The 11,306-nt window shown below is 46.4% G+C and overlaps 1 non-coding gene across 1 annotated transcript; it reads left to right on the forward strand.

Moving 5' to 3' along the window:
* Window positions 1-412: 412 nt before the first annotated feature.
* On the forward strand, window positions 413-484 carry TRNAI-GAU. The gene has a single exon. It is a non-coding gene; the product is annotated as a tRNA-Ile (tRNA).
* The last annotated feature ends 10,822 nt before the right edge of the window (window positions 485-11,306 follow it).

The following is an 11,306-nucleotide window of genomic DNA, read 5'->3' on the forward strand; positions in this document are numbered from 1 at the left end:
AGGAAATTCTCTTCGCCTCTTGTGGCTGCCTTGGCCTCCTTTCCCTTCCTGCTGGCTCAAGCTCCCTGAGAGTAAGAGGAGCGGCAAGGTGGGGACGGCATGACTACATCACTTCTGGAGAGTTATGTAATCAAGTCGGAGCAGTGCCCCCCCACCAAAAATGTTCTGACTACGGGGCTGGTCTGGCACCAGGCGCATGCAGAAATGCCTTCTTTTCCCTCCAGCCCAAGTAAGGGGCTCTCAGCTGGACCAGGATCAGGGCAATTAATCTTTTGATGATCTCCAACCTTCTCCAGTGAAATGCTACTGAACAATCTTTTATGAATCTACATAATTAATACAGTTACAGTGCTATCCTAAGCTGTTATCCCTTTCTACTTTCACTAAAGTAAATTGACTTACCTAGATGAGAGGTGCTGTAGCTCAATGGTAGAGCATCTGCTTGATATGCAGAAGGCCCCAGGTTCAATCCCTGGCATCTCCAGTTTAAAGATCTGGCAGTAGGTGATATGAAAGACGTCAGTCTGAGACCTTGGAGAGCCACTGCCAGTCTGAATAGCAAATACTGACCTTGATGGACTGATGGTCTGATTCAGTAAAAGACAGTTTCATGCATGTTCATGTGTTCAAGGGTGTAACTCTGCTTTCGATTGCATTGTCAGTTACCGTCCATGTATTTTTTATCAGACTAATTTACCTCCAAACTGCATTTTAAAAAATCTGCTGGTATTTGTTTTTTTTGAGGGCTCCCTGGGAAAATCATATCAAAATAAGAGAATGGGGTGCCTAGTGCGAATTTAGAAGCAACATTGTTGGGACACTAGAATGGTAGAGGCTATATAATGCTGCTTGATGTCATCGTACTGTCGTATTAACAAGCAGTGAGAAGACTGACTTTACCCCCAGGATATTTTAAAATGTCAGTCACATTTCAACAGGTTAAAAAAGGGGGTTGCAGTGGACTCAACAATAAAGTGAACAGGAAAAATGTGCATGTCTCTCCCTCCAAAGTCTGAGGTCTTTTACCAAATCATAGCTTTTAAGAGAACATGAGCAGATACCAGCAAGAAAACGGACATATCTTAACTAGGTATTCTTGAGAATAATTAGTGCAGAAAGAGTACAAGCAGGTCACTTACAGTACAATGTTGAGTGACACCCTTCTAAGCCACCTCTGTTTAGATTGAATCCATACATTATACAAACACCACAGTATATAATGTTTACATTTGGAAATTTTATTGTATTAAAAATCAGATTGATGTAGGCAGTGACTTGTTTCCAAAAATGGATTGACTAATTTACATGTCACAGCAGATTCATTTAGAAGATCAGACTGACTATGCTCCAGGTGAAGGCTGGACTTTTTCTCTGTTCCTGAGATAGGTGCAAGGCAGAGGCCTTTATGAACTATGAACATAATAAAATTATTTTAGTTCTTGACTTTCAGTTCTCAACTTTGTTGGTATGACCTAAATATATTACAATATGGGTTGGGGACCTTTCTAATCCCATGAGATCAGGTACCAAAATATAATAGATATATGTCTTTCCAAGTAACTTGTTTAGTAATTGAAATTGTTTTTGTGAAATCAAATATCACGTTTATCCATTTGTTTACTGACAAATGCTTAGATCAATGGCTTATGTGTGGTGGGATTTTCCTTACTTCCTTCGTGCTGTAACCGCATGTCCTCCTTCTACCTGGGAAAAGCCAGTCCTAATAACCAGGGAACTCTTGGGGGGGATTTTTTTTTTGTATTTTTATGTGTTTGAGTGTGTGTGCACCTGGAAGTCATGGTGCCCTCTGGTGACTGACCCCTACTGGTGGCCTGGAGGATATTCAGAGAAGTGGCTGAATAAAGCCTGCCCCCACCTCCCACCTCTGGTATTTCAAGGAGGTCTCCCATCCAAGTACTTGCCAGAGTCGACCCTACTTAGCTTCTGAGATCTGACAAGATCAGGCTTACCTGGGCTATCCAGGTCAGGGCACCCAGGGCCGGAGCTTCCATAGAGGCAAGGTTAGGCACTCGCCTATGGGCGCGAGCAGAGAAGGGTACACTGCACTGGCTTGCCACCCCTCCCCTCCCCTCCCCACCCCGCCCTCACCAAAAGAGTCACTCGTGCCAGTTGCCGCCCGCACCCTGCTCCACCCCCTTTGGCTGCAAGTACTCTGCATTGGGTCCTCCTCCTGCTTGGTGCCCACCCACCCTCCGTGGCACCTCACCTGCCCGGTCACAGCCCTCTCCACATCCCTCTCTGCACAATGCACTGGTCAGCTTGGGCTGCTGGCTGGCAGCTGCGACACTGGTGCGGGGGGGGGCTCCATGTCTAGTTACTAGTAGTCCTTATGAAAACCTAGCCTCAGCCTTAGGACATGCAGGAGTCCCATTTGAAGCTTACAGTGCATTTTTAGTAAAATAAGTATCCTTGCCTTAGTTGCAAGTGATTAAGATGGAATAGTCTGAACAAGTATTTTGAACTCCTGTAAATGATGCTCTTGTAAAGAGTAAAAAATGTGAAAAGGCCATCCCAGAGCATAAAAAGAAGTTGTGTGTCTACATTGTACAGTTTTATTCATAATTATCAAATGATGAAAGCATTAATAGCCTTAGTACTTAAAGAAAATAATATGGAAAGAGGGAGGGGATTCTGATGAGTTAGGAATGGGCTTCCTGGAAAACAATAATGAAGTTTCAGAATTGAAGAATGTATAATGAATTCTCGTGCAGGCTGCAGAAGTGTGCCTACAAATCGAAGCAACCCCCCGCCCCAAAGGGCCCCAGAATCCCCACTCTGCCATGGAAGCTCACCGATGAGAGTCATCTACATGAGGTCATAGGTAGCATTGCTTCCGTCCCCATCTGAAGGGCAGCTACCCAGGAGGTTCTGCCTCTGCAGAGTGGATTGTTGCCTGACCACCATGGGAGTAGGAAAGAGCCAGAATCCCGGAGCACCTTAAAAGCTTACAAAATTTGTGGCAGGGTATATGAGCTTTTGTGAGTCACTGCTCACTTCTTCAGATATCTCTCTGAATATATCTATCTGAAGAAGTGACTGCAGTGTCTCACCAAAGCTCCTCCCCTGCCAGGGGAGCTGATCTAAATGGAGATCAGTTGTAAAAGTGGGAGATCCCCAGGCCCACCTGGACGCTGGCAACCCTACCTGGACACTCCATTTAGCTCACCTGGTTGATTGGTTTGAGAAATCCATCCTTCCAGGATTTTGTCCAGTGTTTTAATGGTTAGCCATTCCAAATCTGAAAGACATTAGTGCTTGAGAAAAGACTTTGAAGGTGTGTATTGATTAGGTTTGTTTTGTAACAGTCCCCCTTCTGAAAACCTTTTCCCCTTCCACAAAAAAGATAGAGAGAGAGAGTTGTGAAACCAGCTTAGAAGTGCAACTGCCGTCTCTCAACAATAGGCACGCAAAATGAGATTCTGATGTGCCTGAAATGGAAACATTAAAGAGACTTAAATTTCAACATGTCAATTAATAGGATTATTCAAAATGCTTTGTGATTTGTGTTTTTCTGTTTGAGAGAGAAAACCAGAGATTGTATTACTTGTTCTCACAATCAAAAAAAAAAAAGAAATTAGCAATTTCAAATTTTGTGTTTTTCATTCTTCCTAAAATGCATTTATGTTTGAAAATTAGTGGGTGCAGGGGGGGGGCGTTAGAAGGTAGCCTCGCCTAGTATTCCAAAAACCCTGGCACCGGCCCTGAGGGCACCAGAGAACTGTTGAATATCATGCAATGCAAAATTACTGCATCCAGGAAAGGGGGAATTGGTGACTCCACCAGTCCAAGCTACTGTATGGTTCATGGAGATGAAGTAGCAGAAAGCCATTGAGGAGAAACAGATTTGGGAGTCACCAAATTCAAGATGAGAGAGGGATTCATAAGAATTTTAATACCAGGGTCTGGGTTTTCCTTCCACCTTCCCTTTCAGATAAATCATGTTATACTTATTCCCAATAATTTTTCCTCATCTAATATTTTAATTTTTTCTAGCAGTATTTTCACCAGGATACTTTCTTGTGGGTTTATGGACTGTTTTCAGCATAATTTTTTTTCAGTATCTTTCAAACAAATTGAAATCTCTTATCATTATGGCCTTCTTATCTCTCTTACAGAAATAATGATATCCTTGTCTAATTAACATTGTTTGCCTAGCAACCTTTATGTCTATGAAGCCATGGCAGAAGAGGACACTAGATCTTTTAGTATAACACCCAGGGGTCTTTTGGGGCCGGAGCACGTGCAAATGGTGGCGGTGGCAAGCCCTGCCCCCAGCTCCCTGCGCCGAAAGCGCTGTGGCTTGGGGGAAGCCTGGAGAGCCCCACCGCCTGGTCCCCTGGGACCGTGCAGAAGCGCTGCAGCTCGGGATGCTGGAGAGCCACGCCGCCAGGTCCCCCGGGCCTGCGCAGAAGCGCTGCAGCTCGGAGAGCTCTTGGAGAGCCCTGCCGCCGGCTTCCCCAGCTCCTGCAGAAGCAGTAAGTAAGGGATCCGCGGGGGTGGGGGTGGTGGGGGTTGATGGGTGGTGGTGGGAGAGCCTCCCTCCCTCCATCGCTTTGCCATCTTTCCCTCCTTTCCTTTTCTTTCTCTCCTTTTCTTTCTATCTTTCCCTTCTCTTCCTTCCTTCCTCTCTTTTCCTCCTTTCCTTCTCTCTTTCTTTCATTCCCTCCTTTCCTTCTCTCCTTTTCCTCTTTCCATCCTTCTTCCCTTCTCTCTCTCTCTTTCTTTCTTTTCCACCTTCTTCTCTTCTCTTTTTCCTCCTTTCCCTCTTTCCTTCCTTCTTCCCTTCTCTCTCTTTCTTTCCCTCTTTCCTTCTCTCTTTTTATCCCTCCTTCCTTCTTTCCTTCCTTATTTCCTTCTCTTTCTTTCCCTCTTTCCTTCCTTCTTTCCTTCTCTCTCTTTCCTTCCCTCTTTCCTCCTTCTGTGGCCCACTCCCCCCCCCGCAGGCCAGCTGGGGAAGGGGAGGGGAGGCTTTTAAAGATGCCCTCCCCCCTTTTGCTTCCTCTTCTGACATCACTTCCGGTGATGTCAGGGGTTGTGGCATATGTTAATGAGCTCCTGCAGCTCTTTTTCTATGAAAAGACCCCTGATAACACCTTAGAGTCTAATTTATTCTGGTTTATGTTTTGACAAAGAAACACATCTCTCTATGCTTGATTAGAAGCTCTGTGAAACCCAAAAGCTTGCAAATAATAATAAATAATAAGTAGCCTGATCGTATGAATGTACTTAATAGGATTGACTTATTCAAGCATTGTCTTGTGGCTCCATGGAAAGCTGTGGGATCCTTGCCCTGAGATATAAAACAGAGCCAGCCACCTGCCTCTTTCCACTTGCAATAAAAGTTGTTTTCCTCTTTGAGGCCAAAGTATGCCAAATACATTTATTTATTAAAATATTTATTTACTCTCATCCCTTTGTAGCTCAAAGTGAATTTATACTGTTAAAGTTATAAACAAACCAAACCATTCATAAGGCAGTCCACAGAAAACCCTATGCTGCATGCTCAATCCTACAGTCTTTTAATGCTTTCTAAAAGTCTCCAAAGACACACGCTACATCGTTAGGAAGCCCATTCTATGAAGTGGGGACCACTGTTGAAAAAGAGTGCACTTCATTCTTTCTGGATCTGTGTCTCAACAGCAATAAATTTTAGTAAAAACATTGAAGGATTTTTTTTAAATTAAGAAAAAGAGTGTGCTCTAGTGGATGTCAGTTTAACAGTCCTGGACATCCAGAAGGTGACAACTAGCAGAGGATAATTGATGCACAGTGAAAGGAAACACTGGGAGAAACATCTTGGCCTAATGTAGCATCTTGCTGTGTTTTCTTTTCTCTTCCTCTTGCAAATATAAAGAGATATGACAAGAGGCACAAATCAAACCAACATGCATACTACAGTAATCTGTGCATCATCTTTGGAAGTGTACTTACTCCCTCTCCCCTTGTACACATGAGTTACCATGAACATTCTATCTAATGTCCTCCAAGTTACCATGAACATTCTGTCCAAGTCTCCTGGCAGAACAGGTCTTGGGAAACCAAGTTTGCTGGGTCCTCGTCTTGAAAGGTGATGGTGCACGTCAGTCTCCTCGACTTCAGGCTAGCATCCCCTTTTAGAATATTATGCAGCTTCCTATAACAGGGACATGTGTCTCTTCAATTTCTGGGCTTAGAATTATGATCTATCAGCCACCTATATTCCAGCCACAAGGTTTTTGTTTTAGTCTGGCATTCTTCTGGTGTCCTGTGATGCCCATGTTTGGCCATCTCCACAGAAATAGTCTGGTAACATGCATAATTTCTTTGAGATGAGCTTCCTGGATTTTGTCATTCCCCCACAATGCAAGGAGGTAAAGAATCTCCTGTTTCTTCCAGGCTACCCCCTTGCCTCCCTCATCCTCCTTGCAATTGCAATTGATCAACAAGGTAGGTAGACAGCTGGGTGGCAAACCTGCATACTGACCGTATGGTGACTTGCCTCCCTGGTGTGAAGTTAGTGGACATTACATGTGTTCTAGATAGGCTGGTAGATAGTGCTGGGGAGGAGCCAGTGGTCGTGGTACATGTTGGCACCAACGATGTGGGGAAATGCAGTAATGAGGTCCTGGAGGAAAAATTTAGGCTGCTAGGCAGGAAACTCAAGGCCAGGACCTCCAAGGTAGCCTTCTCGGAAGTGCTACCTGTTCCACGCGCAGGGCCGGAGAGACAGGCACAGATCAGGAGTCTCAATGTGTGGTTGAGACGATGGTGTAGGGGGGAAGGGTTCAAGTTTGCTGGGCACTGGGATGCTTTTTGGAACAAGAGGGAGCTGTACAAAAGAGACGGTCTCCACTTGTCCCGAGAAGGAACCAGTCTGCTGGCGCTTAAAATCAAAAAGGTGGCAGAGCAGTTTTTAAACTGAATATTGGAAGAAAGTCGACAGGAGATGAAAAGTCTCTGGTTTGGGATGGGTCATCTCAAAGAGATGAATGGGTGGCTGTTACTTTTCTACAAGGAAAGGGATTAGAATTGTCCACTGAGACTGTGGCTAAGGATATGGACTGCCTAGCAAGGTCTCGAGGCAGCAAGAGGAAGGTTATGGGCTTAACATGGATGGGAAACTATAGATGTGTATATACAAATACTACAAGTGTATGAGGTAAAATCGGGGAGATGGAATGCTTGGTATTGGGAGGAAAAATAGACATTGTGGGTATTTCAGAAACTTGGTGGGATGAGAAAAATCAGTGGGATACGGTGGTTCCTGGTTATAAATTATATCAGAAGGACATGGTAGAGGGGTGACATGGTAGACGTTTATAAGATTATGTATGGGATAGAGCAGGTAGAGAAAGAAGTACTTTCCTCCCTTTTTCACAATACAATAACTCATGGGAACTCAATGAAATTGCTGAGTAGTCGGGTTAGAATGGATAAAAGGGAGTACTTCTTCACCCAAAGAGTGATTAAAACATGGAATTCACTGCCACAGGAGGTGGTGGCAGCTACAAGCATGGACAGCTTCAAGAGGGAATTGGATAAACATATGGAGCAGAGGTCCATCAGTGGCTATTAGCAAAAAGAAGGAGGAGGAGGAGGAGGAGGAGGAGATTGGATTTATACCCCGCCCTTCACTCGGAGTCTCAGAGCGGCTTACCAACTCCTTTCCCTCCCTGTGAGGTAAGTGGGGCTGAGAGAGCTCTTTTGAGAACTGCTCTTTCAGGAACAGCTCTGACAGAACTATGGATTGCCCAAGGTCATCCAGCAGCTGCAAGTGGAGGAGTGGGGAATTAAACCCAGTTCTCCCAGATTAGCATCCACACACTTAACCACAGAACTCTCTGTCTGGGGCAAATGATGTTTTGTATTCTTGGTGCTGGGGGGAGCAACCGTGGGAGGGCTTCTAGTGTCCTGGCCCTACTGGTGGACCTCCTGATGGCACCTGGTATTTTTGGCCACTGTGTGACAGAGTGTTGGACTGGTGGGGGCATTGGCCAGATCCAACATTGGCTTAGAATCCAGAGGACTGCAGACAGATTCTAATGAGCTGTTCAAGAAGTGCCCTGTTTGCAGATTAATAAGGCTAAATAAAATGCTTGATATCCTGTTGTATAGTGTACCTTGCCTCATTTATGTCTAATTCAAATGCTCAGTGTTCAACTGTGTGTCATCTAAGGTATTCTTGCTTTTTTGATTTTGTCCAAATACTCATTCTCAAGACCTCACCAAGAATATTGGTAACTGAGATCTGAATTATACTAGCAGGTAATAAAACTGGATCTGTCTTGGGAGCAGGACAGCTCAAGGATTGCAGGTATCACACAGTGGCCCTTTTCACATTATCGTTCTAAAAATATTATTGATTTGTCCAGAGTCGGCGCCCACTTCCCCGGCCTTCTTGCCCCTGTGCTTACCATCCATAGCATCGGAAGGACCACCAGTGGCTGTGGGAGCAGAGAGAATGAGGAATCCGGAGAGGGTGCACTGACCCACCTGACGGCAGTGCCCAAGGGGGCAACAGGCATAAAGAGCTGGCTAAACTCCACCCCAAAAAACCAGGGTGAGGCAGCCAGCCGCAACGTCCTGGGGCATGGTGGGGGAAATCCAAGTGGCACAAAGTCCCTGGGTTCATCAGCCCTACCCTGTGCTGACCCCAAGGGTGGCGTTCCTACCAGCCCAAGCCAAGGCCCTTCAGCCACACCCCGCACTAAGAATAGAACAAAGGGGAAGGACCACAGGGGAAGTGCTTGATTGGGCATGAGCCAGGGGTGCCTAACAAGCCCCTATGAGGGAGGTACAGGATTGGAGGGCTCAGGGGGACTCCACCCACTGGTGATCAATTTAAGGAAGAGGCTCCAGGCTAACCAGGGAGGATGAGCATGTGTGACAGAGTCTGAGGCCAAGAGAGAGGGCAATGGGGTGCAGTTAACCACCTCTCTTGCAACATCTGAGGCCAAGCCAGTCATCAAAGCCCTCATCCCGTTGTTCTCATGAATAGGACTTACAGAGGAAATCCTGACAGACCAAGGGACATTCAACCCCAACCAGACCCTTAACCCAACTGAATACATCCAACAACTCCAAGACCAGCTGGAGTCGGCCTGGAACAAGGCCTGCCTGACCAAGCTCAGTCAAGTTGCCTAAACCTCATGGCGCCCGATCCCCCAAAAGCAATGGATGGATGTGGAACATAAGACCCAGGAGATGCTATGCTTAGGCATTATCAAGCCATCTCATAGCTCATGGAGAAGCCCAATAGTCCTAGTTACCAAACCAGATGAAAGCACCCGGTTCTGTATTGACTATGGGGAATTGAACAAGGTAGCCTGCTTTGATATCTACCCAATGCCCAGAACAGACCTCCTGCTGGACCAATTAGAAGTGGCCAAGTTCATGTCAGCTTTGGACTCAACAAAGAGGTATTGGTAAGTGCCCATTCACCCAGAAGACCCGGAGAAGACTGTATTTGCCACCCACAGGGGCTCTTTCAATGTCAGAAAATGCCCTTTGGGCTGCATGGAATGGCCACCACTTTTCAACAACTGTTGAACACTGTGTTATCTGAGTGCCAGTCTTTCATGGCCACATATATCGATGACATAATCTTTAGCCCCGATCAGAAGTCACTCCTTCACCACATCAAAGTGGTGTTCAAGGCCCTAAAACATGCTGGCCTCAAGGACAACCCATCTAAAAATGGGAGTTGAAGTACCTGGGTTTTGTCACAGGCAATGGCCTGGTCAGACCGGTGCCTGAAAAGGTGGTACGACTACAGGAATAACCACAAACAAAGCACCAGTTGTGCCAATTTGAAGAGGAAGAGGAGGAGGAGGAGATTGGATTTATACCCTGCCCTTCACTACTGAAAGGTGTCTCAGAGTGGCTTACAAACTCCTTTCCTTTCCCTTCCCCTCCCCACAACAGACACCCTGTGAGGTAGGTGGGGATGAGAGAGCTCTGACAGAAACTGCTCTTTTTTAAGAACTATGGCTTGCCCAAAGTTATCCAGCAGGCACAAGTGGAGGAGTGGGGAATCAAACCTGGTTCTCCTTAGGCCTCCTCAGATACTATATCCACTTCATCCCTCTTTACATCATGCAAACAACCCCCTTCACTGATTATTTGTGGAAAGGCCTCCCCAACCAACTCTGGTGGACTCACGAGTGACAAGCAGCCTTCCAGCCCATGCACCTCACCTTGTCAAAGTCCACCCAACTCTGCAATCCAGATTTTCAACAGCCTTTCATCCTGTACACAGACGACACAGAGAAGAGATGTCGGGGAATGCAGAGGGGCTGGGCCAACCAACCCAACAGCAGCGCCCAAAGGGGCAACAGGCACAAAGAGCAGGCTAAACCCTGCCCCACAGAACTAGGGCAAGGCAGCCAGCTGTGATATCCTGGGGCAATGTGGGGAAAATCTGGGGAGGGCAGAAATCCCAGGATCCACTGGCCCCTCCCCATGCCAACTCCAAGGGCAACATTCCTACTGGCCTGAGCCAAGGAAGGGAGGAGTGGTGGCCATGGGACATGAGGCCGCAGGAGACAACAAGACCGAAGAGCCCCTCAGCCACACCCCATGCCAAGGGTAGAACAAAGGTGAGAGGCCACTGGGAAAGTGCCAAACTGGGTACCAGCCAAGGGTGCCTAACAACCCCCTATGAGGGAGGTACAGCATTGGAGAGCTTGGGGAGACTCAACCCACTGGGGATTGATTTAAGGGGGAGGCTCCAGGATGGCTGGGGAGGATGAGCATGTGACTCTCAAAGGATTGGCTGGAGAGAGAGGCCATGGGCAGGAAACAGGGAAATGGGGTGCAGTTAACCCCCCTTCTCCTGAAACATCTGAGGCCAACAGCCGAGCTCACCATCCAGAAGTCACACCCTGAAGGAACATGACCCCCCAAGCCTGGACCCGGGGGAGGGCAGGACCTGACATTGTTGTTGGCCCAATTCCAAGTAAAGTGATATAGGGACAGAGGTTTCATACAGAGAATTGCCTTCTGTTAATGAGTCATCTCTGAAGCGCTATAGTCATTTCAAAAAGAGTCACTTTCCCCCACCTTTTTTGCTGTGTGATCTTTCTTGGACTTTTATTTAATGTTCTAAGGTGAGTGCTATAGCACTAAACTGATACTGCACTGAAGTGCTATAGTGGTTTAGCACTATAGTGCTCACCTTAGAACGTTTTTAAAAGTCTGAGGAAGATCACATGGTGAAAAAGGGTGGGGGAAAGCAGCATTGTAGGAAGCACTATGGTCATTTTAAATAGCACACCACAGTGATACAAAAGAGCAACAAAGGGGTT

The sequence above is a fragment of the Gekko japonicus genome, unplaced genomic scaffold (assembly GCF_001447785.1).
Source record: "Gekko japonicus isolate JY-2015 unplaced genomic scaffold, Gekko_japonicus_V1.1 scaffold868, whole genome shotgun sequence".
NCBI lineage: Eukaryota > Metazoa > Chordata > Lepidosauria > Squamata > Gekkonidae > Gekko > Gekko japonicus.